Genomic DNA, 26999 nt, shown 5'->3' on the forward strand with positions numbered 1-26999 from the left:
TCTGTCCCTTAGTATCTCTAGCCTCATATACAAATGTATGATCCCCTATAAAATTCTAATGGGTAAGAAAAAAAAATCCCAAACAGTTGTGCTAGCTACTTCACATTCAAGTGCACGTATAGTCGTGCCCATGTTGTTTCAGCAGGTAACCCCTATTAGCAACTGAGGTAGCCTTGTTCTGCATCATTTGTATTTCAAGCAGAGTAAATCACAATGATCCTATCTAGGCAGCAGCAAAGCATGTCACCTGAAGGAAGGAGTCCCTTGCCAGGAGTCAGAAACCTACAGCCCATGAACTGTAGCCAAGACCTCCAATCTGGCCCATGGAAGTCTAATCCAGCGTGGGATATTGGTGTCAAGAAGTTTCATGGTGCCACCCATCCCCTCCATAGAATTCCTCTCTACTATACAGCCTGCTGCTCTGCACTATGTGAACTTACTCTTTCTGCAGTGGGGTCAGGTACCCGGCACCTGGCTTCTCAGGAAGTGGGGGACAGTGTTGCCAATCCCTTTGATAGGCCAAAGCAATATCTTTTCTAACTACTCCCCCATTTCCAAAAATCATGTTTCTGATTAAAATGGCACCTCAGTATTAATGGCTTCTGGTTCTGGCTTTGCAAAAATAAGCAGTGAGGTCCTGCAAAAACAAAATTAAGCAACTTTGCCCTTTTTTAATCAGAGGTGTCTTACCAACTGAAAACAGGGTCTAGTGGGCACAAGTGCCAGCTGCGAGTTACTGGGGTTGAAGAACAGCACTAAGCTGTAAACCTGGAAGAAGTTGGCAGAAAGCAAATATAATCTCTTCTCTAGACAAGGAAGATCCAGAGCAGTCTCACCAATGTGTTTTGGGGTTTGGAGCATGTAATTAGGCAGGACAAGCTCACTATCCTGGCCAGGTGATATCACGATCACATTATAAACATGACCACATAAAGCAGCAAGGAGGAGCATCATAACCATATCCAGAAAAGCATGGCCATATGGTATATGACACTACACACATGTCTGCAGAGCTACATACTGAACATTCAACTGTTCTATGTGCTGCAAGATAGCAGTGTGGGGGAAGAGGGCAGGGGCAGGGGGTTGATCCCGTGAGATCCCAGGGGCAGTATGTGCCACCCAAAACTGGAGCTTGGCCAGCCAGAGCCACATTCCAGCTGCTGGCCAAGCTCTGAGTGGCAGGATTGCCATGGCTACATCCCTTGGAGGCCCCCAGGACCCCAAGTAAGGCTGCTGGGACCAGCCCAGTTCTGGCCCCAACCCCCCCTACCCTACCTGGGGTAACCTGCCTCACCAGAGGGTGCATGGCACAGCTGTTCCCTGGAGACAACTAACAGAGGCACAAAGTGTGCCGGTGCTACTTATCCCCAGGGAAACAAATGTCATGCTCAAGTGGATGCAACCCTTGTGTCAGGGACAAGAACCTGTAAATGAGTAAATTGGATGCTTATCTTGCTGGGATCCTATGACCCCAGCTGACTTCCTGCCCTTTGGGCAGGGGGCTGGACTCGATAATCTCCCGAGGTCCCTTCTAGCCCTAATGTCTATGAAATCTATGAAATCTGTGAAAATCTGTATAAACTTAAGTAACCAGAATAGGATCTGACCCTAACTATATTGCATTAGTATTGTCCCTAAAAGAGACTGTGGGAAAAGAAAGCAAAAGAAAAAGGGCTGGAGTTATCAGCGCACTCTGGCAGCCTTGTGCTGCTATGGTAAAGCAAGACGATTATAGACCATCTTGCCTGGACACTAAATAGAATCTATAGCTGCCTTTCATCATCAGAGCATCAAAGCACCACCAAGGATGACCAACCACTGAGCTCCATTCTATGGAGCAAAAGCTTACCATGTGAGGAGTGCTTTTCTATCTTTAACATGTAGTATAACATTCCCTTTAACTGGAAAAATATGTTTTGTTTTTGATTGACTTCCCCTTCCAAGAAAACCTATAGATTTGAATCACAACCTGAAATAATTTTTTTCAAAAACACGTAAGTGATTTAGGAGCCTAAATGCCACTTTTAAAATTGTTTGTCCAGAGTGTGAAATGAATGTAGGCACCTAACTTTCATTATATTATCACCATTATTCAGGCAAATAGGAAAATCTTACCCATAGAAATCCTGTAAATAAATATGGGAGAATATAATGGAATTTACAGTATTGTGCCTCCCCTGAAACTGCTTTTTAGTGGTAAAATTTCCAGAATTCCTAAGTTATTCAGGATCCTAAGTGATTTAAAATCAGAAGTCACATTGATTTTAGAGAGACTTGCAGCCTTAAATAGTTTAGGTCCTTTTGAAAATCCCACCCTATATATATATAAACCCCTGTAATCTCTGCTGACCACTATCAGCAATTTTATGTAGTTAAATTGCCTTGTCAAAAGTTTCAAATTAACTGGCTTTGTGGATAAGATGCTGTACATATCAATTGTTCAGAATTACAACACTGGCTTTCCTGCTCAATCTGTTCAGCTCATCTTTACATAAAAGTCTCTCTCTCTTTCTCGGTATGAGCTAGGTAACCAGTGCCAGAAAATCATAAATGTTTGTGAAGAAAGATAAACAGATACCCAGGGGCTGAAGTTAATCCTGGCGAGATTTGACACATTGACACAGCAGCAAGCCGAGAACATTTTCATGCCATTTGTCTATTTGTTCATTTGAAATACAGCAGCCACTCTGTTTGCAGATGTGCTTAATTTATTTAGATTTCTTCACCTGCAATACAGACATGCAGAAAGCTCCATTTAGAATAATGAGCAAATGAAATAATTCAGCATGGAGTAAATTGTAAATAGCACAGGAGTCTCAAGGCAACATATAAAACTGCTCTGAAAGTAGAGGAAAGTTAACAACTTTGTGTGCAGCTAAGCAAATGTATTATTCAGTTACTTATTATTTGATTCAGCCCCTAGCAACTACTCCACTGAACAGTTCCCTTTGATGCACTTATACATCTGTTTCAGACACGGAAGATAAAGTGTGTTTTTCTTTTTAGAGCGATCTTTTTTGTTTTGTACAGGAGAGCAATGCAATTCAACTAAGTTCAGGTGTCTAGAATCCCTATACACTCAATGGGGAGATGTAGGTACCTCAGAACAGTGAACCAGCTGAACCACTCTGGACCACGGCATTGGAGTGAACTCAGTTCTGTTGATTACCATTAGGTAGGCTCTCAGTATATATATTCCCGACCCCGAACAGGATTGTGACAGGGCTTTGGTGGGAATTAGGTGCTTAGGTGGTCAAAGACAGGCTCCTAGGTGCTCCAGGGGGAGAACAGGGAAAGGTAGGCCCTTGTCCCCCTGCAAAGGACAGTCTAGAAAGCTAAAGGTAGCTAATGGGAGATGCTGAACACAGGGGTATGTCTGAACTCCCATCTCTTTCAGGAATGAAGTCAGGCTGAACTTAAGACACTTCTGTTGGCTTCTACTTCACAGCAAACTGCCCAAACCTCCAGGATATAAATGAAGTTGCATAAAGACTCTATCCTCTCCTTAAATTGAAGTGGGCCACTGAGTGACCAAAAGTGCAAGAATCACTGGACCAGAAGGAGAAGTAAGAGATAGCCTGGTTCCATAGCCCAGTGGTTACAGCACTTCCCTGACAGAAGTCTTGGGTCTTGTCCCTACCTTCAGGATTCTTCATGCATTCTACATTTGACAGACATTGTTTAAAAAAACAGAAACCTAGGACGTGCCTCCCCCAGGGGAGTGATGTAACAGCTAGGATACCAAGTCTTCGTTGCTGTCCACTGAATCCTGTCACTCCAGTACTCTTGTTTGCACAGTGGCCTAGATTCAGTTGGAGTGGTGGATCAGGGCCCTACCCAACCGTTTTACATCCTGGAGGTTAGGGCTGTGGCAGAAAGCCACCTTGGTTTCTCCCCAAAATCTCTGCCCTGTGACAACGTGATTAGATGGGCCAGCACAAAGGATTCACACCTCAGCCTGTCTCTTTAGGTAACCTGAGCTGGCTGCATTCCTGAGGGAGGGGGGAAACCTGCTCCCTCTGCCGACGTGACTGGTATCAGTTACCTGGGTGAGGGGTTTCTACCTGGGGAGCTGGAATCTGCCCGGTAACAGATGATGTATTTCAAATTGGTTGGCTGACAGTCAGTTGGGGCTGAGCTCCACTGGACCAGGTGAATGAGGTCACAGGGTCTGTATAAGTTAGGACGGGCAAGGAGATGGTCTCTTCAGCCATGAGGTGAAGCAGCAGCCATGCGGGGGACACAGAGGAGCTTTACCATCTAAAATTGGCTCTCTCCCCCAAACTCACGAGCTAGAAACCACCTGCCTCCAGAGAGGAAACCTCACCAGCCTCTGGAAGATGCTTGTGAGTAAGCTACTCAAGATCTGATTAGATATCTAGCTGGCAGTAACTCAGATGCTTGATCAAAAGGCTACCTCAGCCAGACTGTTTGCTCTTTAGGATTTCTAGGATATTGCTCAATCTTGTACCCTATTTTCACCCTACCAATAAAGTCTTCCTTTGTGACTGGTGTGGGAGACTTATTGAGGGGTGGGTCTAAATTATGCCTAAGAGACCCCTTAGGTCTGCAGACTAAGGGGAACTTTACTTTTTACCCCCTGACTTGGGAAAGTGCCCCAAGTGCCTGTACTGGGTCGAGTACCCGTAGGACTCTTAGGCCTGTGTTTCCCCGAGGACACAGGGCTGAGACAGTCTCTTCTTGGGGTGGTGGCGGCGACGTTACCTCCAGGCTAGTGTATGTGCTCCAGGAAGGGGTCGGGCCGGACATAAGGCGCCCCTAGGGAGGCATTCAGAGCCTGGCAGGTGGGCGGGCGCAGGGAGGTGGGTGGCTCAACACAGGAGCACCCCCTACTGGCCCGCCACAAGGGCACTTTCACAGGAAGTTCAAATCCCTTCATGGTGAAGATGGCCAATAACCCAAATCTATCATTGCTTGGGTGAGTGCTCTAATCACTAGGTTGTTGGGTGAAAAGGGGATACTAGCCCCACTATCATCATGATCATTTCTTAACTGAACTAAATGCTTTTGATTAAAATCGTGTGTGCTCTAAATCAGTGGTTGTCGACCAGGGTTCCAGGGCACAATGAGATGCTGTGAGTTCCTTTGAAGGATGTTGCAGGAAGTGTTGGGAGAAAAGCAGATAGGGGAAGTCTTAGCTCGACCTTGTCTGGCTATTTCCCTGCCCCCCACTGCCAAACTTCTCTGCAAGGAGTTAAGCACTCTAATAAATACATTCGTTTTTGAAATGGGGCGCTGCTCAATTTGCAACAATTATGGATTGATGCCTTGAGACTAAAAAGGTTGAGAACTACTGCATTAGGTATTTAGGCACCTTCCTTGACCCAAGCTAGATCACAACAGTGCTTTCATGGGAATTAGGTGACAGAGTAATCAAACTGGAATGCCTCTAAACATATTGAACCACTTATAAGCAAACCCACAAGCCCAAGAATCTAAATCTATGGAATTTTAAAGTCCAAAAATGGAGGCACTACCCAAATTTGGTGCCTCCAGAGTTTTGTGGGTCATGCAGAAGAGTCAAACTGCCAGGAGTCAGAGCAATAAGAATGAAAAATTACCCGCAGCTGTCTCTGGTTACCAAGTAGACCTGGCTGCCAGTGGCCAAACTAGCTTGTGCTGGTCTCAGCTGCCTGCGTGAACATAGCTGCCTGCTTGTAAAAAGCAGCTTTTGCAGTTCTTGATTCCTCTTTGTCTAGTCTTGGACTTTTGACTTCTTTAGTTTCCTGGTTCCTCCCCTTAATTCCCAGTTTTCTAGCCACTGAGTCCTTCATGTTTGTTCCTAATGCCTGGGTCTTGCTTGCTTTTTCCTAGTTTCCTGTTCCTTGGATCTTGCTTGCTGGCTTCCTGGCTTCATTCTGTTTCCATTGGTTTCTTGTTCCAAATTCCAGCTCAGATCCTTGTGCTCCAAACTACCCTGCCAGCTCCTTGACCCACTGTGGTCCAGATGTCTTGTCCTCTGACAGCCAGCTGCTGGGATGTGGTGACTGCCCACATCCCCATATATCTACAGCTGCCTGCTCAGGATCCCCTGGCTAGTGACTCCAGTCTGGCTCCTTGCCTCCTGTTCCTGAATGTCTCCTGGTTCATGGTTCCACCCAAGGTGACTGCCTATATCCTGGTCCATTAAATACCTTGACTTTCTGACCCACTCACTCTAATAGGGACCCTCTGTTTCTTGACCTTATCTGTTCCTGATCCCTTGGTTGTGACCTTTTAGGTTAAGGCCCCAACCACCTATGTCCCCCTGTCATGCCCCGGCAATCATTCTCTAGAATTTAACTACTTAAATTCAATATGTGTCCCTTTTGGATGCGTATGGGGCCAAACTAGATCTGGCCTTGTTATCTAACACATTTATCTACTTCATAATTTGACCTAAGGTCACAAAATAGAAAGCTTGGAATCACTCTTGTACACTGATATAGGATTCCCTTCTAAAGCACAAGCAGTGGAACAGCAGTAACCATGTCCATTCACTAGCTAGATCTTTTCTTATAGCTGCATATCATAAATCAGTGCAGGGCATGTTGAGGAAGATGGATCTCCAGGAGAGAGATTCTCCTGGGGCCACATGCTGCCTCCTTCCAGTCCTGCTTTCTGGGATTGGGGCCCAAGGACCCCACACCACTCCCATGTGCCAGAACTGGGGCCCCAGACCACATGCCATTTCCACTGGGCTCTGTGCACTAGGATCAGGACCCAAGAGGCCCATGTTGCCTTTACTAGGACCACCCCCACTTCCTGGCCCTGCATGCCCAATGTAGTGCATAGGGCCACAGCTTACAAGGCTCCCTATGGACCCTCTGGGCTGAAAACAAGGTGGTAGGGCTTGATCTAGCTCACAGGCTGAGCACCCTTGTTTTAAATTGTTATCCATAGATCATCACATTTCATGTTTCTTTGTATATGTTTCAAATGGGGAAGGTGATAAAGTCTGTAAAAGGGCTCTTGGAATTTTCTGAAAGGTAATATGGAAAATGGAATACAGGACAGGTTTTCTGGGACAGTGTTACAGAGCAATTATGTTTGGCAGCACAGTGCCAAATTCTGGTATGATACCTGCAGGATGCCACTGCTTTCTGTACAATCACCAATACACAATAGACCTAAAATCAGTTGTTCAGTACATCTCCACACAAGGCTTCGTTATCCTTCACCTGCCATCTTTAATATTCCCATTTCAACAAAAAGAAGCATGTGGGATGTAGCCCTGGTTTGGCATTGTTGGGAGCTGGCATGTGGCAGTGAAATCATACAACTCATACAGCCAATCAGAACATGGCTTGGGACAATCCATGTTCTCACACAGACTCTGAGGGAAAGACTGTTCTCATGGTCCCTAAAGCCTGTAAAATGATGACTGGGAATGATTCCTCTGCAGCTCATGTAGCAGCAGTTAAGATCAGCTGGATTAATTTATTAGCATCAGGTAAGTCTCTTTGGTTCCATGAGGAAAGAGTCGGATTAGGGCTGTGCAAAGCTTCAGTCACCAATTCGATTAGGAAGAGATTTGACCCAATTTGGCAACCAAATCTCCAAATCCGCATTGAATCAGGAGACCTGATTAAAAAGTTCAAATCAAATCCAAAGCCTCTGAATTGTTTTGGAAAAGATTCAGAGAGACTCAGAAATTCAGATTGGACGGGGAGAGGCAGGCACAGCTGAGCAGCTACCTGTTCTCCCTTGACTCCTTCAGCTGTGTCTGCCTTTCCCTTGGCAGGGGGAGCTGCAGGAGAAGCTCCCTTGGCTGTCCTGCCTGGCCTCATCCCCTGCCAGGCCGCAGCCTACTGGCACTTTAAAAAAAAAAAAAGCCCTGCACTCACTGGCTGCAGCAGCCCCTGAGAGCTCATATCAGAGCCCCCCCCTGCACAGTACAAGGCAGTGAGGATCTTCCCACCTGCCCTGCTTGGCATCCATGTGGCAGCTATCTGGTTGTGCAGGTGCAGCATGGTTTGGCAGAGCACTGTGCGCTGTCTGGGAGCTGAGGCACCATTCAGGCCCATCTCCCAGACAGCATGGGGCACTCTGCTGAGCTGCACTGCACCTGTGCCATGTGGCAGCTGCTGCACAGGTGTCAGGCAGCTGATCCCCACTGCTCCCCAATGCCCCACACTGTGTGGGGGGCTCTGCCGTGAACTGTCAGAGGCCCTGATTGCCGCTGATACAGCCAGTGAGTGCGGGGATTTTTTTTTTTTGTGCCAGGAGGCTGGGGCTGGGTGGGGGCTGGAGCCAAGAAGGGGAGCCATGGGGGTTTCACCCGCAGCTCTCCCACCCAAAGAGAGGCAGGCATAGCTGGAGGAGCCACAGGAGAACCTGCAGCCTCCCAGCTGTGCCTGCCTCTCCCCGGCTGATCCTAATCTCTGAATCTGTGCATTATCTCCAATTCTGATTTGGCCAAATCGAATGGGGACAGTGATTCGAATCACTGAATCAAATCACTGTCCTCCAAACTGGCTAAATCTGAATCAAATACTTCCCTATTCTCACAGGCCTACTAGGGATCAGGGAAGATAGCCATGGCATTTCTCCTCCATCACTGTGACTTGGAGATCCTCTGTTCACCAGAGTGCCTTTTGGGGTAACAAGGAACAATGCTCACAAACTGACAGACAGCAAATTTAGGCTAGGTATCAGGAAAAAATTCACAGAAACGGAGGCCAAAATTTGAAATGGGCTTCTAAGGAAGGTGGTGCTCTGCCCACTCTTGGCTGTCCAGGGGCAAAGTACTAACAAGACTATGTGAACTATGGAACAAAGTCCGTATTTTTCTTGCTAATAGTAACTCTCGACTTCTACAGTATATCAGTGACACTCATGGTGTATCTTTGTTGTCATATCTAGCTGATATATTTGAGTGACTGAATTCTCTGAATGTGTCACTTCAGGGATGAGATGCAAATGTGTTCATTCCTATTGATTGGATAGCAGCATTCATTAACAAACTTGAACTGTGGTCTTCACATGTGCATCAGGGATCTGTTTGCATGTTTTCAACACTGGAGGACATTATACAACAGTGCAGCAATCTCTAAGTTGATAGTATCCAGGATGTAATTATTCAGCACTTAGGGGAGCTCCGGGAGCAGTTTCATGGATACTTTCCTAAAACGGCCAAAACCAAATGTAATCAGTGGGTCAGGAACCCATTCACCTTTAAGCCGATCCCACAAATATGTTGTCCTCAAAAGAAGAGGAAAGCCTTACTGACCTGTCAAGAGAGGAACTGCAGCACAAATTATCACAAATGCCAGCCACGGACTTTTGGTTACTGATGGAATCTGAGTTTCCTGAGTTAACATATCTCTTAAAGTGCTCGTTCCTTTTTCTTCTACCAGCTGTGTGAGTCAGGCTTCTTGATATTAACTGCAATCAGAACAAAGTGAGGTGCCCTATTTCTGACGAAGATGACTTACATCCCTTCCTTTCTATACTGGAACTGCAAATTCCACTACTTGGTGCAGTGAGGAAACAAACACACCCCTCCCATTGATATGGTAGGACTGGTGGATTTTATATTGACTTAACCTATCATTGTTTGGTATCATGTTTCCTAAAGTGTTGAAGTGAAGTTTTAATTTAATTGCTTCTATTTATACTGCCCTTTGACTTAAAACAAATACTTTTGATACTCAAACTAATCTTTATTGATCAAATCCCATCAACTTTTTTATTCATTTTGTGCAGCATATAGGCCTAATATTCTCAATTTGTTGCATTGTTTTAGCAAACTATGGGGAGGCGCAGTCATTTTTTTTTTATAGTTAGTGAGTCTCACTATGACAAAGTTTGAGAACCCCTACCTTAGACTATTGCACACTTCCTAAAATCAAACTTTTCCCCTGTGCCCTGAATATGGGATATACCTGCAAGCTACCCAAACTGTTTGCCTTCAGCTGCTCTAGCAGCTTTTCTGTCTACACCATTAATCACAAAGGGGCAGGAGGATCATTGCAGCGGATCTTAAGAAAAATGAAGACACTCTTGAGTAAGTAGGTTTTTGATGAATGAGGCCCTGAGGAGCTTAATATCCAATTAAAATTTCTATGGCTTCCTTACAAGGAAGAGAAGTAAGGGGCGTAAGCACCATATATATTAATGCAAAACTTCAGGGAGGAAGTAACTGCTGTAGAGTTCCATATATTTTTATTATTATATATGTGTGTCTATTCTAACAATATAATAATACACTATTCACAACATAACCATTAGCCTATCAAATAGGCTGTTTGAGTTCAGCAAGGATCAATTCTACTGTACTATAAACAGAGATGTATAAGTAATAGGTCAAAAGGCAGTGTGCCCCCTGGTAAGCAGGTCAGGCCTTTTTGTTGCAAGAAACAAAGGCTGCTTTCCCAACTTCTGAAGCAGGGCTTGTGCATATTGCCAAATGTTGAACTTTGACATCCAACATTTGTCAGATTGTACAACACAGTGCTCCAAACATTCTGCATTCAATCTGAAAATTTTATCAATTGGTTCAACCCTTTCTCCTCAGAACCCTGCTAAAATTGACTACCTTAACGTTCCCAAAAATTTTTTTTCTTTTTTTTTCTTTTTTTGGATGAAACAATTCATCAAATTTGATTCAAACTTTCAAGAAGTTTAATATCTCCTGAAATTCTGTTTTCAGCAGATATATTATTTATGTGCACATATACACAAATAAATAATTAATTGGCTGGATCTGGCTGCCATTTTGTGACAGAAAGCTTGAGACATTCTCTGCTAACTCCAAGGCCACCTAAACATCTCAAAAAGTGATTGTTTCAGCTCCTGACAAAAGACAGAAAACATTCCTAAAATTGAAGTAAATACAATAAAATGTAAATTATAATATTGTAAAATTCTATAATGTACTATTACTTGGCAACAATACTTATTCCAAAATGCAAACTGAAGGCCTGAACTAAGCTCATTCAGTTGAGAGTGGGATCCCCCAGGGTTTGGTACTTGGACCAGTGCTTTTCAACATCTTTATCAATAATCTGGAAGTGGGGGTTAAAAGCACACTAGCAAAGTTCATCCATGACACTCAGCTGTGGGAAAGTACAGCCACACATCAGGGTAGACTGACTATCTAGGCAGACCTAGATAGATTAGTTAGATGGGCGGACCAGAACCAGATACTGTTCAACACTGACAAGTGTAAAGTGCTCCATCTGGGGAGGAAAAATCTACAACAAACTTACAGACTCAGTGGTGCTACACTAGCTAGCACTGTGTCCAAAGGGAGCTGAGGGTCATAATTAATCATAAAATGAGTATGAGCCACCAGTGTGATGCTACAGTTAGCAGAACAAACAATACGCCGGCATGCATCAACCAATGCATCTCTAGCAAAACTAAGGAAGTTATTCTCCTGATCTACCTGGCATTGGTGAGGCCACAGCTGGAGTACTGCATCCAGTTCTGGGTACCACACTTCAAGAAGGATGTGGAGAAGCTTGAGAGAGTCCAGAGAAGAGCCACTCGTATGATTAGAGGCGTAAAGAGCAAGTCATATGAGGAAAAGCTGACAGATATGGGACTTTTCAGCCTAGAAAAGACAAGACTTTGTGGGGATTTGGTGGCAGCTTACAAATATATCAGGGGAGAGCATCAGGGGCTAGGTGAACAACTATTCACCAAAGCTCCTCAGAGGAAAACCAGGAGCAATGGTCATAAACTCCTAAAAGAAGGTTTCTGACTAGATATAAGGAAAACCTTCTTCACAGTTTGTGTGACCAGACACTGGAATATACTCCCAGCTGGGGTGGTGCAGGCACCTACCTTGGAGATCTTCAAAAGACTGGACTTACACCTTGCTGGGGTTACTTCACCCCAGCAGTCTTTCCTGCTTAGAGCAGGGGGCCTAGATGATCTCATATGCTCCCTTCCAGCACTAAACTTCTGTGAGTCTGTGAATCTTTCCATTCTCTTCAGTGGCAGTCGGATCAGGCCGTAAACAGACAGGCATATATACTGATTTATGATTAGAGCTAAACCTAGATACCCATCCCTCTTACATAAGTGCTTGGATAGGTAGGTGAAAGGAAAAGCATACTTCTCTCACATATACAGCTGCTTCATAGATTGTTAGGGGTTGGAAAGGACCTTGTAGAGCAGCAGGTCCAGCCCCTCTGCACTAGACAAAAAAAGACAACTGGGGTCAAGTGACTCCAGCGAAATGACTGTCCAGTCTCCTTTTCAAGATTTCCAGGGTAGGTGACTGCACCACCACTGGAGGGAGTTTATACCACAGTCTGGACACCCTGACTGTGAAGAAGTTTTTCCTGGAATTGAGCCTGAAGTGGTCTTCCAGGAGCTTGTATCCATTGCTCCTAGTCTTCCCCAGGGGTGCCCTGGTGAACAGGTGTTCACCGAGTTCTTGATGTACTCCCCTTATGTAGCGGTGAGCCGCTACCAAGTCCCCTCTCAGCCTTCTCTTCTGTAGGCTGAAGAGGCCCAAGTCCCTCAGCCTTTCCTCGTATGGCTTCTCTTGCAAGTCCCTATCATTCAGGTTGCTCTTCTCTGATCCCTCTCAAGTTTTTCCACATCCTTGTTGAAGTACAGCACCCAGAACTGGATGCAGTACTCCAGCTGTGGTCTCATCAGTGCTGAGTACAGTGGGAGTATCACTTCCTTAGTTTTGCATGAGAGGCAACAGTTAATGCATGCCAGCATGTTGTTTGCCCTACTGGCCACAGCATCACACTGCTGGCTCATGTTCATGTGATGGTCGATCACTACCCCTAGGTCCCTTTCAGTCATGGTGCAAGTCAAATTGTCACCACCGAGCCTGTAGGTATGTTGGGGATTGTTTGGCCCCTGATGGAGCACCTTACACTTCTGAGTGTTGAACTTCATCTGGCTCCGGTCCACCCAACTCTCCAGCCTGTCCAGGTCTGCCTGTATCTGCAACCTATCCTCTGGCATTTCCACACTTCCCCATAACTTGGTGTCATTTGCAAACTTGTCCAGTGAACTTTTCACCCCCACATCCAAATCATGGATAAAGATGTTGAAAAGCACCAGTCAAAGCACAGACCCCTGAGGGACACCACTAACCACTTCTTGCCAGGATGACACAGACCCATTCATGAGAACTCTCTGGGTCCTACCATGCAGCCAGTTTTCCACCCACTGAACTCTTGAGTAGTTAAGCCCACAATCTTCCACTTTTTCCGCAAGGATATTGTGGGATACTAGATCAAAAGCCTTTTGGAAGTCTAGGTATATAATCTTGACCTTCTCTCCCATGTCCAGGTGGTGAAAGACCTGTTCACAAAAGGAGATGAGATTGGTAAGACAAGACCCACCCACAATGAAGCCATGCTTGCTGTCATTCAGAATCTTACCCTCAATGAGATTATTGCACATAGATTCTTTAATGAGTTTTTCTAAGATTTTCCCTGGGATGGAGGTTAGGTTGATTGGCCTATTGTTGCCCAGGTCCTCCCTCTTCCCCTTCTTTAAGATGGGCATAATGTTGGCCCTCTTCCAATTCTCAGAGATCTCCACGATTTCTGGAAGAGTTTTGCTAGGGGTTCTACAATGACCTCAGCCAGCTCCATCAGCACTTTTGGATGAAGTCCATCCAGTCCTGCTGACTTATAAATGTCTAGCTTTTCTAGTTGGTTTTGCACCTGCTCAGCATCCACAGTGGGAAGGCTATCATTCCCACTACGTACCCTGTGATCCTTATCTTGTTTGTCTTTCCCCTGGGTCCAGTGAAATACAAAACCAAAGTGGCCATTCAAGAGTTCAGTTTTTTTTCCTGAGTGTCCATTACCAGTTGTCCCGAGGTATTAAGCAAGAGCCCCATACTTCCATTTGTTTTCCCTCTGCTGCCTACATACCTAAAGAAGGACTTCTTATTGTCCTTGACTCCCTTGGCTAACTTAAACTTAGTCGTTGCCTTAGATTTCCTAATCATTTCCCTACAAGTGCAGACCACTGTTGTATAGTCATCCTTGAGGACTGTCCCTAGCTTCCACTGTGTATATGCCTCTTTTTTCTTTTTCAAGAGAACTGCAATGTCCCTACTGAGCCAGAGGGCTTGCTAGCTGTTGAAGACTTCAATCCTGCTAGCTGATTTGTCAAACTTGTGGCAGACAGTGAACCTGATGAGGTCATGGTCGCTGTCGCTCAGGCTACCCTTAATGTTCAAGCCACATACCAGATCATCTCCTTTGGCCAAGACCAAGTCTAGGAGAGCTGTACCTCTGGTTGGCCCTTGCACTTCCTGGGTCAGAAAGAGCTCCTCAATTACAGTTAAGACGCTACATGACTGATCTGACCTAGCCGAGCATTCCTCCCAATCTATGTTCAGGTAATTGAAGTTGCCCATCACAACCAAGTCCCCTGCATGCACGGACACTCTGAGTTCCTGCAAAAACTCCAGATCAAGCTCCTTCCCTTGGTTTGGTGTCCTGTAGTAAATGCCCACAGTTAGACCTCTCTCACTTTGCCCACCCTCTCCCAAAGCTTGACCCAGAGAGTTTCAAGCTGCTTATCTTTGGAGCCAATGTCAACCTCCAGAGAGGTGTACTGCTCCCTCACATAGAGAGCTGCCCCTCCACCTTTTCTGCCAGCTTGGTCCCTTCTGTGCTGGGTGTAACCCTCTACAGCTATGCTCCAATCATGCAAGGAATTCCACCAGGACTCCGTAATCCCTACATGGTCATATTGTCCACCAGAAAGCAGGAGGGCTAGCTTCTTCTGCTTGTTCCCCATGCTCTTGGCATTGGTGTACAGGAAGCTGAGGCCCCTGACTAACACCTTCGATTTCCTGAGATTCTGTGGGAGAACCGTTCCATTAACTGTTTTTGAAAATGCTATTTTAGTGTTCTTCATGTGGAAGCTTTCCTGTATGCTAGTACCCAGGCATGCTCCACTTTGAGTTTCCCCATCCCCCAGCAAAGTCAGTTTAAAGCCCTGTCTAGTAGATCGGCCATTCTGGCTGAGAACAGGGACTTACCTCTCCACGTGAGGTGGATGCCATCTCATCCCGGGAGTCCTCTCTCCCTGAAGTGCGTGCTATGGTCAAAGAAACTGAAGCCCTTGCGGTAGCACCACTGTCAGAGGTGTCTGTTTACTTCTTCCACACACCCTTCCCTCCTGGGTCCATGGCCTGCAACAGGGAGCACAGAAGAAAAAATTATTTGAGCCCCAGTCTCTTGAGCCCAGAGCCCTGTAGTCATTCATGAGCTGGTCCATATTACTCCTGCCCATGTCATTCATGCCCACATGGATAAGGAGCATGGGGTAGTAGTTGGAGGGACAGATGAGCCTGGGGATCCTCTCCAGAATGCCCTGGATGCAGGCCCCAGGAAGGCAACAGACTTCTTGGACCAAGGGGTCCGGATGGCAGATAGGTCCCTCTATGCCTCTCAGGAGGGGGTTGTCCCCCCCCCACCACCTGGCTTCCCTTCCTACAGCTGTGGGTACTTACCTCCTGACTACTTACCTCCTCCTCTGGTGTCTCTGTTGGAGTTTCCTCTCCTTCTCTACATTGTTAATTCCTTATACAAGTTAGGAGGTGCAGACAGAGTTGATCCTGTCCCAAAATCTTATTTTTATCCTGCATGTAGCTATGTAATACTTTATAAAGCTTGTAGCAGGGCACTAAGGTGCCTGCTACTTGGAAAGCCAGAGTAGGGGCTCAGGTGCTGGTTGCTAGGGGCAACCGGAGGGACTTAAGGACACACACCTGTTTAGTCAGCTGAACAGAAGGGGCAGGGCCTGGCTCAGATATAAATCGCAGGCCAAAGCCCAGGGAAGGGAAGCCTGCAGTCAAGGAGGAAGGAGTTTGGCCCTGAATGTGTGAAAGAGAAAAAGGCCTGGATGTGCCTGGATGTGCAAGCAGCTAGTGACATAGGTGAGAGATGGAACACCTGTGGTGTGGTTTGGAGGACATTTAGCCATGAGTCATAGATTTGTGTTATAGCTGATTGGCTTGTGTTTTTGTTGTTGTTACACTGGAGGACCGGGTGAGGCTGTTAGGGGTTGGAGGAGGCCTCATAGGGGGCTCCACAGTAGCATGAGGACCCCAGCGCCAGAGAGGTCTCAGCATTCGGGGGTGCACAGACCCCAGCCCCGAGAAGGGGAGCGGTGAATCGGAGGCCAGGTAAGGCCGAGGCTGCCTGAGCCCTGCAGGAGGTTTGAAACCCCGAGGAGAAGACTTGCAGCCAGGCATGACTACGGCCACCTGAGCCCCAAGGCTGCGGTAACCTCGGAGAAAAGGGGGCAGTGTGAGATGCCCCAGTATGGGCAATACAGGAAGCCCCAGAGAGTGGGCAGGGTGAGACAAGGCTGCAAGAAAGCCTGAGCGCTAGCGAGGCTCAGGGTGAGTGGGAAGCCCCAGAGAGAGGGCAGTGAGATGCCCCAGGACAAAAGAGGGCAGCGAGAAACCCCAGAGCAAGAAGAGGCAGCGTGAAGCCCTAGAGCAAAAGGTGGCAGAAAGCCGGTTGTGAGACAAGCCCGAACAATGTCCGGGATATCTGTGAGGCTTGGGGCGTGGTATAGAGACGGTCAGAGCCACGTATAGCCCACAAGGCTGGGGTGCCCAGAACCCCATTATAGAACTGAGACACAGGGTAGAAGCAGAACTGTAGCCAAGGGAACGAAGGGCAGCCTCCCTAGAATAATTACATAACATCAAAGACATGGCAGGCGGGATTCCGAGGGTGTTTAGCGAATGTTTGGCGTGGTACGGAGGGCCCTAGGGGAGAGCACAAAGCTCATCAAAATAATGAAAGCCTTTCAAATTCATTGCAAGAAACAACAACAAAAATAAAGCAATTAAAAGATACTAAGTGTCTATGATTAAAATAAATGAAGCATAAGCTTCATTGAGACTGGCAATGGACTGGTTTCATTGTCAGGCTGAAGAAACCAAAATGCTGTTGAAAGTAAAGTTGAAAGGTTGGAATTAAGCTTTAATACTTCCCGCCCCCTTCTGCCCTAACATAATAAAAGTCTTCCACTTCTTTGTCCCCATGTAGGTAAGTACAGTATACAGGTGTCTGGCTTTCCTAATTATCCTTGTGAGATATTGTTACAGGTTGGGTTCCTTTGGTATTGTCTGGCATTTGAATAGCACTTTTCAGTTCTGTTTATCTTCACAGAGATGTTCATCTAATCTAATAATACATACCAGACTGATGGAGTGTTCTCTGAAGCTATTTTGCTGTCTCTCTGGTTCTTCCTGTCACTTTTAAGTTTAAGCTACACTGAAAAGGGAACTGGTGAGGGAAGAAATTATTACAATGCCATCCTTACATCCAGCTTTTTCCCTATTCTAGAAGAGCTGAGTGGACATACTAACAAAGAGTTGGAGGAGTACTGTTCTATCTTCCCTGTGTTCTAACATGCATATTTCATAGGCAATATTCAGTGTGTAGTTGTGCTTTCCAAAGTTGATAGCGTGGGAAGTCAATATGAAGTTAGGATCGGGTAGCCTGATAGTGACAGAAAGAAGTAAAATCAAGAGAGGGGAAAGAGGTTGCATGCACAAACCTTGCCAATGCAGATAAACTTTAAAGAGTATCCTGAAATACACCCAAGAAAGTCAGGCAGATAATTTCCATTGAGATTCAATAAGATTTGTATGCTGAAATTCTCCCGCAAAAAGCTGTGAACTTAATTCTCTTAGCCATATGCAAAATCCCCATCTGACAATATTAGATTAACTATCTTCTCCCCATCCTTCCCTGTCCCTTCCCTCCCCCCATTATATTCTCCATAATGGAGCCTTGCTTCTTAATCAGGGACTGATGCCATGAGGGAAAAATTAAAAAAAAATATAAAAATAAAAAATATATAATGTGCCTTTAAAAACCAGGCTAAAATAATATGAGAGCAGAGACTCTAAAATTCCTTAATCATAACAGATGGTTTCACAACAGGGTATAGTTAAGTTTATTTGAGTGCCCTAATTCTGCATTTTCATAACGTAACATGTTTGGATTTCTTTTAAGTTGAACTTGAACTTTAGATTTCAAAGGTTTGTAGCACGTGGGAGACCTAAAACATACATGTAACTCACAAAAAAAAATCCCTATATAAAAAAAAAAAAACCCACACACAAAGTTTGCAAAGTCAAGTTAGGAAATGCAAAATTAAGGTTGCCTGAGCAAACTTAATTTGGCTTCATTGCATCTGTGCATTATGACAGAGTCTTTAATTATGTGTTACCTACTATTTTTTTTCCATAAGACTCCTGCCTCAGTCCACATACAAGATGGATAGGGCTTACTTAATAAGCAGAGATTTGATATTTCCCCCGCCTCATTGTTCAATATGTGACCCTCAGATTTCACTAACTGCACACTACCCTAACCCACAATCCCCCTCTAAAGAAAGAATGAATAATTTAATTCCTGGGCTTTTCCATCATTGTCAGCACAGTCATATATCTGCCTGAATATTCAGAGTACAGAACACGATCACTTTGCATTTAAAGCCCAGCTCCCACTAACACGAAAAATGCTAGGAGCACTCAACATTTCTGTAAATAAGGCCCTAGGGGCTCCTGGGCACTCAGAAAATGAGGAGCACACAATTAGTGATATGCTTTAAAAAGCAGAATATAAGTGATTTACCCAGTGCCACATACAAACTCCTTGTCAGAGGCAGAGAGAAAATCTAATTTTCCAGGGCAGCATTCATCTGCTTTAACTATGAGATCATCTTTTGTCATCTTGCTCTCTACTGTCATTAATCCATGGTTTTGTATGACAAAACATAGAAATTAGCTTAGATGTTGTTGTTGTTCTTATTATTTTGCTGCTGTTTCTGTTCTGGTTAGTAGGAGCTTTCCCTTGAAAAACTTGGGAAAGAGCCTTTTTATTTAAAGGAATGGGATTCAGACTGAAACCAATGTTCAGGTGATTTTGTTGTGTCCAGGCAGAAGATATCCTACCTGTGTGAGCTATGAAAACATTAGAATTTGATTTAATAAGCTTATTTTTCCAGAAAGCCTTGGAGGAGTGACAGCTGTGTTTATTGGTGCACTTGATGCCTTGGCTGATGACTAGCGAATTGTAGATCTATTAGTTACCAATTTGGATTCAGCCAAGCTCAGCAGAGATTAAAAGATGTTCGTGGACAGTGGATGTCAGATAAGCATTAGAATCAATGTTTTTGTAGGTTCCCTACCTTAGTCCCTATGTCACAAACTCACCTTGTGTTGTACTAAACTGTGAACTCTTCAGTATAATGAGTATTTCTCATTGGATGTGTCTACATGGGATGTTTACTGTGGAGTTGCCTAATTAGCACCATAGTAAATGTCTTAGCATCTACATGTACAGGGCTATTAGGCTGCAGTAAACTACTGAACTCCACAGCAGGGTAAGTACTTGTATTTACAAGTACTTATCCTGCTGAGAAATGTTTTACAGTGCAGCGGTGCACACGTAGATGGTAACCTGGCTGGCTGGGGCATGAGGGTGCTTCAAAGTGGGGGTTGCCTACTGGCTCTGCAGCACACTGAGACTGGTCAGAGCTGTCCTTCTGGGCTGGAAGGCTGATCCCCTAGGCTCCCTGCCAGACGGGGCTGCTCTGACATGGCTCAACATGCTGTGGTCCCAGGCACCCATGTATACTCGGCACCCAGGAGCAATAAACTCCAGTACGATAAGCTCCAGAGTTTGTGTTATATTAATCTGCACGTGTAGATGTGACCATTGTGTTTATATTACCTATCACAATGGGGATCTGATATTGGTTGGAACTGCTGAAAAGACCTCCTACTAAGTGATTCCATTCATAATTAATTTGAGTGAGTGGATCATAGTACAGGTAGTGATGTTGCAAATCAGGAAGCAGTCCCCCAAACTTGATTTAATTTTTCTAGCACATGATTTCTTGGCCAGCCTTGATTTTTTTTTTTTTTTACAGGGTTGTATTCATGGCTTTTGAACTTTCAGATTTGGCAATATTGTATTTCTCATGCTTTCTTGTCCCCTCATCTTATGGAAAGAGAGCCCTAATCATGAAGTGACAGATATCTTCCCTGAGGGCAGTTTGGCTTCAGCCTTAATGGGAAAGAAGTTGTCCTTTTGTTAGGATAAGCTTTACTACCACATGCAGGGGTTACTGGGAAATGATAACCATTTTGCATGGCCTCAGGACAATCAAAAGCATTGGGAGATAGTGGACATTTTCAATAAAATAAAATTCATGAAAACAGACGTGAAGGCAAACATCATGTCATCATGAGAAAATTTAAAAAATACTGGATGTGGTGAGATTCATACTTTAATTGGTCATAGTTTACAACACTGGCATAATATTACTAAGTTGTAATGTTTAATATTTGATCAAACCAAGACCTGGTTTAAAGATGTGGAACCACAGTAAAGGCAATAAAGGGATCCTCATTTCTGAATTTGGTCTACTGTGTTTAAAGCAGTATGATCACGTACTATTCCTTTTGTGTGTGAACAGGTAAAAATAATTAGTCTGTTGTTAGTAGGTTTCTTAGAAAGCCCTCTCTCATGCTGAGCACCAGAGAAATATATTTCCTATGGTCTCCTCTTCACCAACAAAAATACAAAATTTTAGCTATGTCAGTCCATAAACCAGCCAACAAACCAAAGGAAATTTATGTGTGTTTCTGTAAACAGTTCTCTGGTTTTGAAATACTACTATAGTTCAGTGTTAGAAACATAATATCTAAATCAGTTCTCGCACTAGAGTTGTCAAATCATTTTCAGTTTACAGTTCTCTGCTGGAGAATAAGGGCATTTCATCAAAACATTTTGCAAAAGAAATTGATTTTGATTGCATAGTTCAGTGAGAAAGTTGAAATATTTTGTTTCAATAGTGTCAAAGTATGCTCTATTGTGACAGTATCACAGCATTCCATTTTGATTTTTTTATTGCATGAAAATACAGTTTTGGGCACCATACTTCAAGAAAGAGATGAACAACCTCAAAATAGTCCAGAGGAGAGCGACAAAAATGACTCGAGGTGTAAGACACCTGACTAATGAGACACCTGACACCTGACTAAATGTTGGAAGAACTGGTATTATTTAGTCTGGAGAAGAGACAATAAAGAAGGGTCCTGATAAGAGCCTTCACATAACCAAAAGGTAGTTACAGTAGTGTAACTTGGGAGTGTGGGTAGGACAGGTGAGCAGGACACCAGCAGCAGATGCAAACTAAGGGGAGGCATCAGAATCTCAGCCCGTTCCCATGAGTCTTTGCCATGGCAAGGGTATCCCCATGCTGCTCAACCACGTTATACAGACAGCACAAGCTTGCACCCAGCAGCATATCTAGAGGAGTGGAAGGCAAGTGGAATGGTGCTTCTCCCTTGCCCCAGGAGGCCTTGCCATAGTAGGGTATAATCCTTGCTTCTGTGTTCAACAGAATATCTGAGGTTGGTGGGGAGCCAATAGGGCACCAAGCAAAGCTCCCAGGAAACCCGCACAATGGGGCTGCTACCTCCAGAGCCAATGCTGCTACAGCAGCAGCAGCAGCTTCTGCCTTCAGTGTTCAAAGAGCCCAAGACAGGTAAGACTTCCTTTCCCTCCCTTCCCACTACAATGATCAGCATACCTCCTCCCCCATCACTCCAGGCACTGAATGAGCTTGGTGTGCCTCTGGGTACTTATAAAGAGGGTGGTAATTAGACTCAGTTCTATGGCCTCAGGGGTCAGGAAGAAGGACTAACAGCCTTAAATTGCAGCAAGGATCATTTAAATTGGATACAAGGCAGAATTTTCTCACTGTGCAGATAATTAAACAATGGAACAGGTTACTTAGAGAGGTTATGGAATCTCCCTCCCCGGAAGCTTTTAAGACTAAATTAGATAGATGCTTGTCTGAAATACTTTAGACAATGATCCTGCCTTGAGAAGGAGGTTAGACAAGGTGACCTCCTGAGATCCCACTTTTCCATGATTCTGTGATTTGCTATAATGAGATATGATGTTTCATAGTGTATATTGTGTACCTTATATCTAAATATGTGTAAAATATTTTAAACAATACAGACTATATCATTAAATTAATGCAAACGCAGTGTAAAAATGGTGAAATCGAAATTAGATTTTCAACTCTATCAAAACATAAGTCATTCTTAATCTTTACATTTTACATTTTTCATTTTGGGAAAATTAAAAAAAATCTGCTTTTACTTCTGATTCATAATGAACATTTCTTAACAAACTTAAAATTCCACATAAAAATCCAGTCCCTGATGAGCTTTAATTACACCATCTCCAGAAAAAGAATTTGCCTCAACCTACTAAAGCCCCCATCTTGCCAATGTTTATGTAACATGCTTTACTTTATTGTACATGAATATTCCTATTAAAGTTCATGAGAATACTCATGTATAAACCAAGGCTTGTTGTTTCCATGATTGCAGTCTAAATCAGGGTTTTCTAAAGGAAACTCATCTATGCACAATCCTCTAAAGCTTAGTGGCTCTTATACATCATGTAAAACTTCTGAAGAGCATAATTTCAAATTAACAAGTTTCTTTTGTGCATCTTATTTTTTGTTGTTTCGTAGTTGGAATAGATACGGTACTTAAGGTCAAGTCTTTAATTTCTATGAGGGATAAAAATTGTAATATTTGTATTGATTCTTATTAAATACTAAATAGCATAAGATTTTATATAGTAACTAGTTTAGTGTTTTACTGTAATTAAGTAACAACTCAATTATTAATAAAAATAGTATTACATACTAGTATTTCATAGCTTCTGTGACACACTTTGGAGTTTTAAGTTATTCTATTATAATCTACCAGCATACCTATGCCTGCTTTTTTTTCGTTTTTTTTTCATTCAGCTGTTTGACAGCAGCAGGTTTGGCAATGTTCTTGGCTTCCAATGGACATCAGAATAGAGAGAGAGAAACCTAAATCCCAGTTCAAAGGGATGAAATGCTTCATGAAACTGTGTGGCAAGAAGATCAGAACTCTATTTCTGTTGCCTTCCTGAAGGCAAAAATAGGGAAACAAGTTAAAGTCACCAATTTGTTCCAACAAAACGGTATCAGAGTCTGTCACATTTGAATTACCTATATAATCAAATCATAAATGAAAATCACATGGCATTCGAAACCCCCCCTAATATTTTGAGTCTTTATGTATACAGGCAACTCACGGCATGACGCTTTAAATTGATTACCACTAACTGTACCTACAATTAGACATAACTAATGCAATTTAAAGAGGAGAAAACTAATATTTGAAATCAAACCCTGTAAGTAATTTTATTGCCTTCTAATCAGTTCCCAAGCAGAAAATGTACTGTCTCACTAATTCGTTATTGGCAGCATCTGAGTCTTAATCTAGTCTCAGAATATACTGATTTTTGGTTTAATCTTTATGGAAAGAATATCTTAACTGCAAGTCAAAGCATAATGAATATGCTGGACTTTGCAAGGCCACCACCCTTGAATAAGCTGAAAGAAATAGGGTAGAGAACACTTTGTTATGTGAGAGACAGGGGTCTCTCCCAAGTATCTGCTAGTAGAGAACTGTGTGCACTTCTACACTACATTGGGCTGTACCAAGGAGTGGCACTGTGAAAACATACCAAGTCCAGTCATTCCTGTTCTATGAAGTCCAGTGGCCAAAAAAACCGTCATGTAGCCATGTTAGAATAGCATTGAGCACATCAGGGATGCTTCAGTAAGTATGCCCAATACTAAGAGTAGCTCGACAAAGTCCTTGGTCACACACCAGAAGGCTTTAGATTTTTTTTTTTTTTTAAGCCTTTGGCATGTACAGAGCAGGAGGAAGGAGAAGGGCATATTTCCCTGGCAATGCTTCTGAATCCATGCTGACAGTGTAGACAGTGTAGATATATAAGCAAGAAAAAGACCTTGACAACTTATAAACCCAAGTTTTCAAAAACCTTATATCTTGCCCCAAGAACCAGAAAAGAAAATAACGAGTATTGGATTATTTTGTATTTGTCTTCTGATGTCCTGGCCTTCACAAGTTGATCTTTCTAGATTCCTTTGTAACAGTCATGAGGTCTAAAACTTCTATTTTTAAATGGGAGCTGAGATTCTTGTGTAATAACCTGACTCCAGGAGCTGGGAATTTAAGAAACTCACAAAATATCATTAGACATGACCAATCCATAGAAATTAGCAATTTTAATCCTAGAAGGAGCAAGAATCAGCTCTCTGGAGAAATAAATCTGATGTGTGTGCAGCAGGTTGGAGGTAGTTGCCTATGTGTTGGCTGATGAGGGAAATTATGTATGAGAGCTGAAAAAACAAGAGTAGGTTACAAGCCAGAATCTGAGCTGGGGAAGTAACAGCAGTTTTGCAGGGAAGCAGTTTTGCAATGAGGAAGTATTAAGACAATCAAGTGCAGAGCTATTTATTTTATGATGGCAAAGCTTCTCATGCCCCTCGGCAACATAATATTTTCAAAAACAGCTAGCAATTTTGCATCTCAAGGTGCTTAAAAACTCAGCCCACTGTGAGGAAAATAAATAGAAAATGCAATCCTTGGGAAGATCTTTTTAAGATATAAAGTCTTTGTTAAGGTTCAGTGGATTCAAGTGACAGCTGTTGTATATCCAAGGCGCCTTTTCCTGCTTTCTATAATCCAGCTAATAATTCATCCTCAGGGTCCCAGACTAATTATTTCAATGCACAGATAACAGGATATGCAAATGTACAGATGATATTCCATAACAGTTCTGTCCATAGAGCCTTCAAGAGTCTTCTACAATCTCTGAGAAAAATTTTTTTTAGTATACTTAGTCCTTCACTCATGGATACTTCATCTTCCTCTGGGGCATGGAATTACATGGACTATATTTCCTATGCTGTAATAATTAACCTTATAATATAGTTACATTCACTACACTGGCCAAAACCAACAGTACTATCATGATTGTATTAACAGCTCTCAGGTTCAACACACCCTTTTCCCTTGGCACTCCCTGCCCCTCACCTGAAATGACTCCAGTGGGAGTATTAAACTCAGTCAAGTTCATTCTAGTCTTCCTTATTGAAGTCACAGGTACAGATATGTTTCATTTCCTATTAATTATCCAAGGAGAAGTATGGATGGATGAGTGAGTGGCCCATTAATCCAGCAATAACAGCATCCAGAAAAATCACCCCAACCTGGATATTTTTGTAGTTCTAGCTACTTTTACATAGCAGCTTTGAGTGGTGGACATACCCTAGTCTACTCTTCCTCAACCCTCTTTATATGCCTACTTCTCTTCAGCCTGATCCTCATGCAAATGAATATAATCTGTCCTCCTTTTGGCTAGCAAATGCTGCTACAACTCTGTTTTACGTCAGTTCATTCTCCAAACTGATGGCCAAATAGAATTTCAAGGACAATGAAGACAGAATTATAAAAACTGTTGGCTTATTAAGGCAGGGCAGTTTCTTACTATGAATGAAATCCCAACCCCAAGAAGCCAGTGGATTTAGGAACTCACTTGGTGGGTGAGTCTCAGCATCTCTAGGGGAAATTCAAAGGCATTTTTGCAGTCATTTTGCAGACTCTGCCTTGAGGAACAATCTAGCTTTTTAATTTAAATGAAAGCTCTTTTTACATATTGGTGATAGCAGGTTATCTCACTTGCAGAGGCCTAGCAAGATGTTTCAGTGCTGGAGGTAGAAGTGAGAGGGGAAGGATTATGACAACCACTGTGGGAAGGAGGGAAGGGGGTTGGGAGGGGAGGAGAGGGACAGGGAGAGGACTAGCAAAGGAGAAACAGAGTTTTAATTCTCCTTACTCAAACAGCAGCTGCTACTGGACACGCCTACACATTCATTTAATGTGCTTTTGCTAATGCACATTAAATTTAGTACCTCCATTGTAAGGTACTAGAAAAGGGCACAATAGCCTATTTTAATGCACATTAGCAAAAGCGCACAGTTTTTTGTGATGCTTTAATATGCATTTAAATAGGTTTATGCACATTAAAGTGTATGTGTAGATGTACCCCCTGTTCTTTAGCAGCATGGGTTCAGGATACAGCAGCTGAGGGACAGCCAGCAGTGTGGACTCCATGGCAGCTGCTCCTCATCCCCTGTTTGCTCTCTCCATTCCCCTTTTGCAGAGTTATGCCAGCCATGGCAAAGCCTCGTGGGAGAGAGAGGCATCATTCCATCCCCTTGCCCTTGCCCTTGCCCTTGCCCTTGCCCTTGCCCAGCAACGGTCATCTGTGCCTGCCATAGCAAAGACTCCTTGGGGGTAGGTGGGCTCATACTGGTGTACACTTTAAGTCAGCATCTAGGGCTGGTGCTTGTTTGTCCCTACTTATGCTACTATTCACTTGTTCTTACAAGAAGACAGTATTTCCTCCCACAAGCCACTGTACATATCAGTTTAATTGCACAACAGCTTCCCTTTACCAATGGAAAATTGTGGCTGGAAAATATGTTCTGTACAAAGACAATGCACTTCCAATTATGGGTGTAATAAACAATTAAAGGTGGAGGCATTATGGAATCAGAATTTGCACCAAAAAGTCACTTTCTTGCTTACTGGACAAGACCAGAATTTGTCTGGGTTTGGTTTCACTAGACCTAGAACCCTGGTAGGGTCCTGGTAGGATGACAGCACAACACAATAGAAAGGTCATCTTATTGTTCTGTCAGTCCAGAATACCTCTATATTCTAGAGCTTCACACACAGCCACTTGGGGTTCACCATGGCCCGTAGTTATAATCTACCACAAAACTATTAAATCAGTATAAAATAAGTTCTGTAGTTCCCAAGGTGATCTGAAAGCCCAAAAAAGCAACATTTGTAATATGCCTTGGAGGCCTCACATGCAGAGATTAAGTGTACAGTCCTAGTCATTTCAACTTACCTTTTTTATCCTGATTTGCAAGCTGTAACGTGCAGCCCACCAGGCACCACCACTTCACACTGAGTATGACTCACTTGTTGATCAGAAGATGGTCTGAGACTACCCACTTGCTGTATAAAAGCCATCTGACAAATAATTTGGCAGCATGACTAATCAGGTCTA

General features: G+C 43.6%; 1 long non-coding RNA gene across 3 annotated transcripts in view; it reads left to right on the plus strand.

Moving 5' to 3' along the window:
- Nucleotides 1-26999, plus strand: part of LOC149870784 (uncharacterized) — a 96869-nt gene that overhangs the window by 27053 nt on the left and 42817 nt on the right. The window contains exons 5-6 of one of the 3 annotated variants that reach the window (XR_016440492.1): nucleotides 9363-9521; nucleotides 20911-22568. The exons of the other annotated variants lie outside the window; for them this stretch is intronic. This is a non-coding gene — a long non-coding RNA (uncharacterized LOC149870784). Of the gene's footprint in view, nucleotides 1-9362; nucleotides 9522-20910; nucleotides 22569-26999 lie in introns of those variants that run through there. 3 annotated transcript variants of the gene reach the window in all.

This window comes from Crocodylus siamensis, chromosome 2 (genome assembly GCF_052110815.1).
Source record: "Crocodylus siamensis isolate JL-2025a chromosome 2, ASM5211081v1, whole genome shotgun sequence".
NCBI classification, from domain to species: Eukaryota; Metazoa; Chordata; order Crocodylia; family Crocodylidae; genus Crocodylus; species Crocodylus siamensis.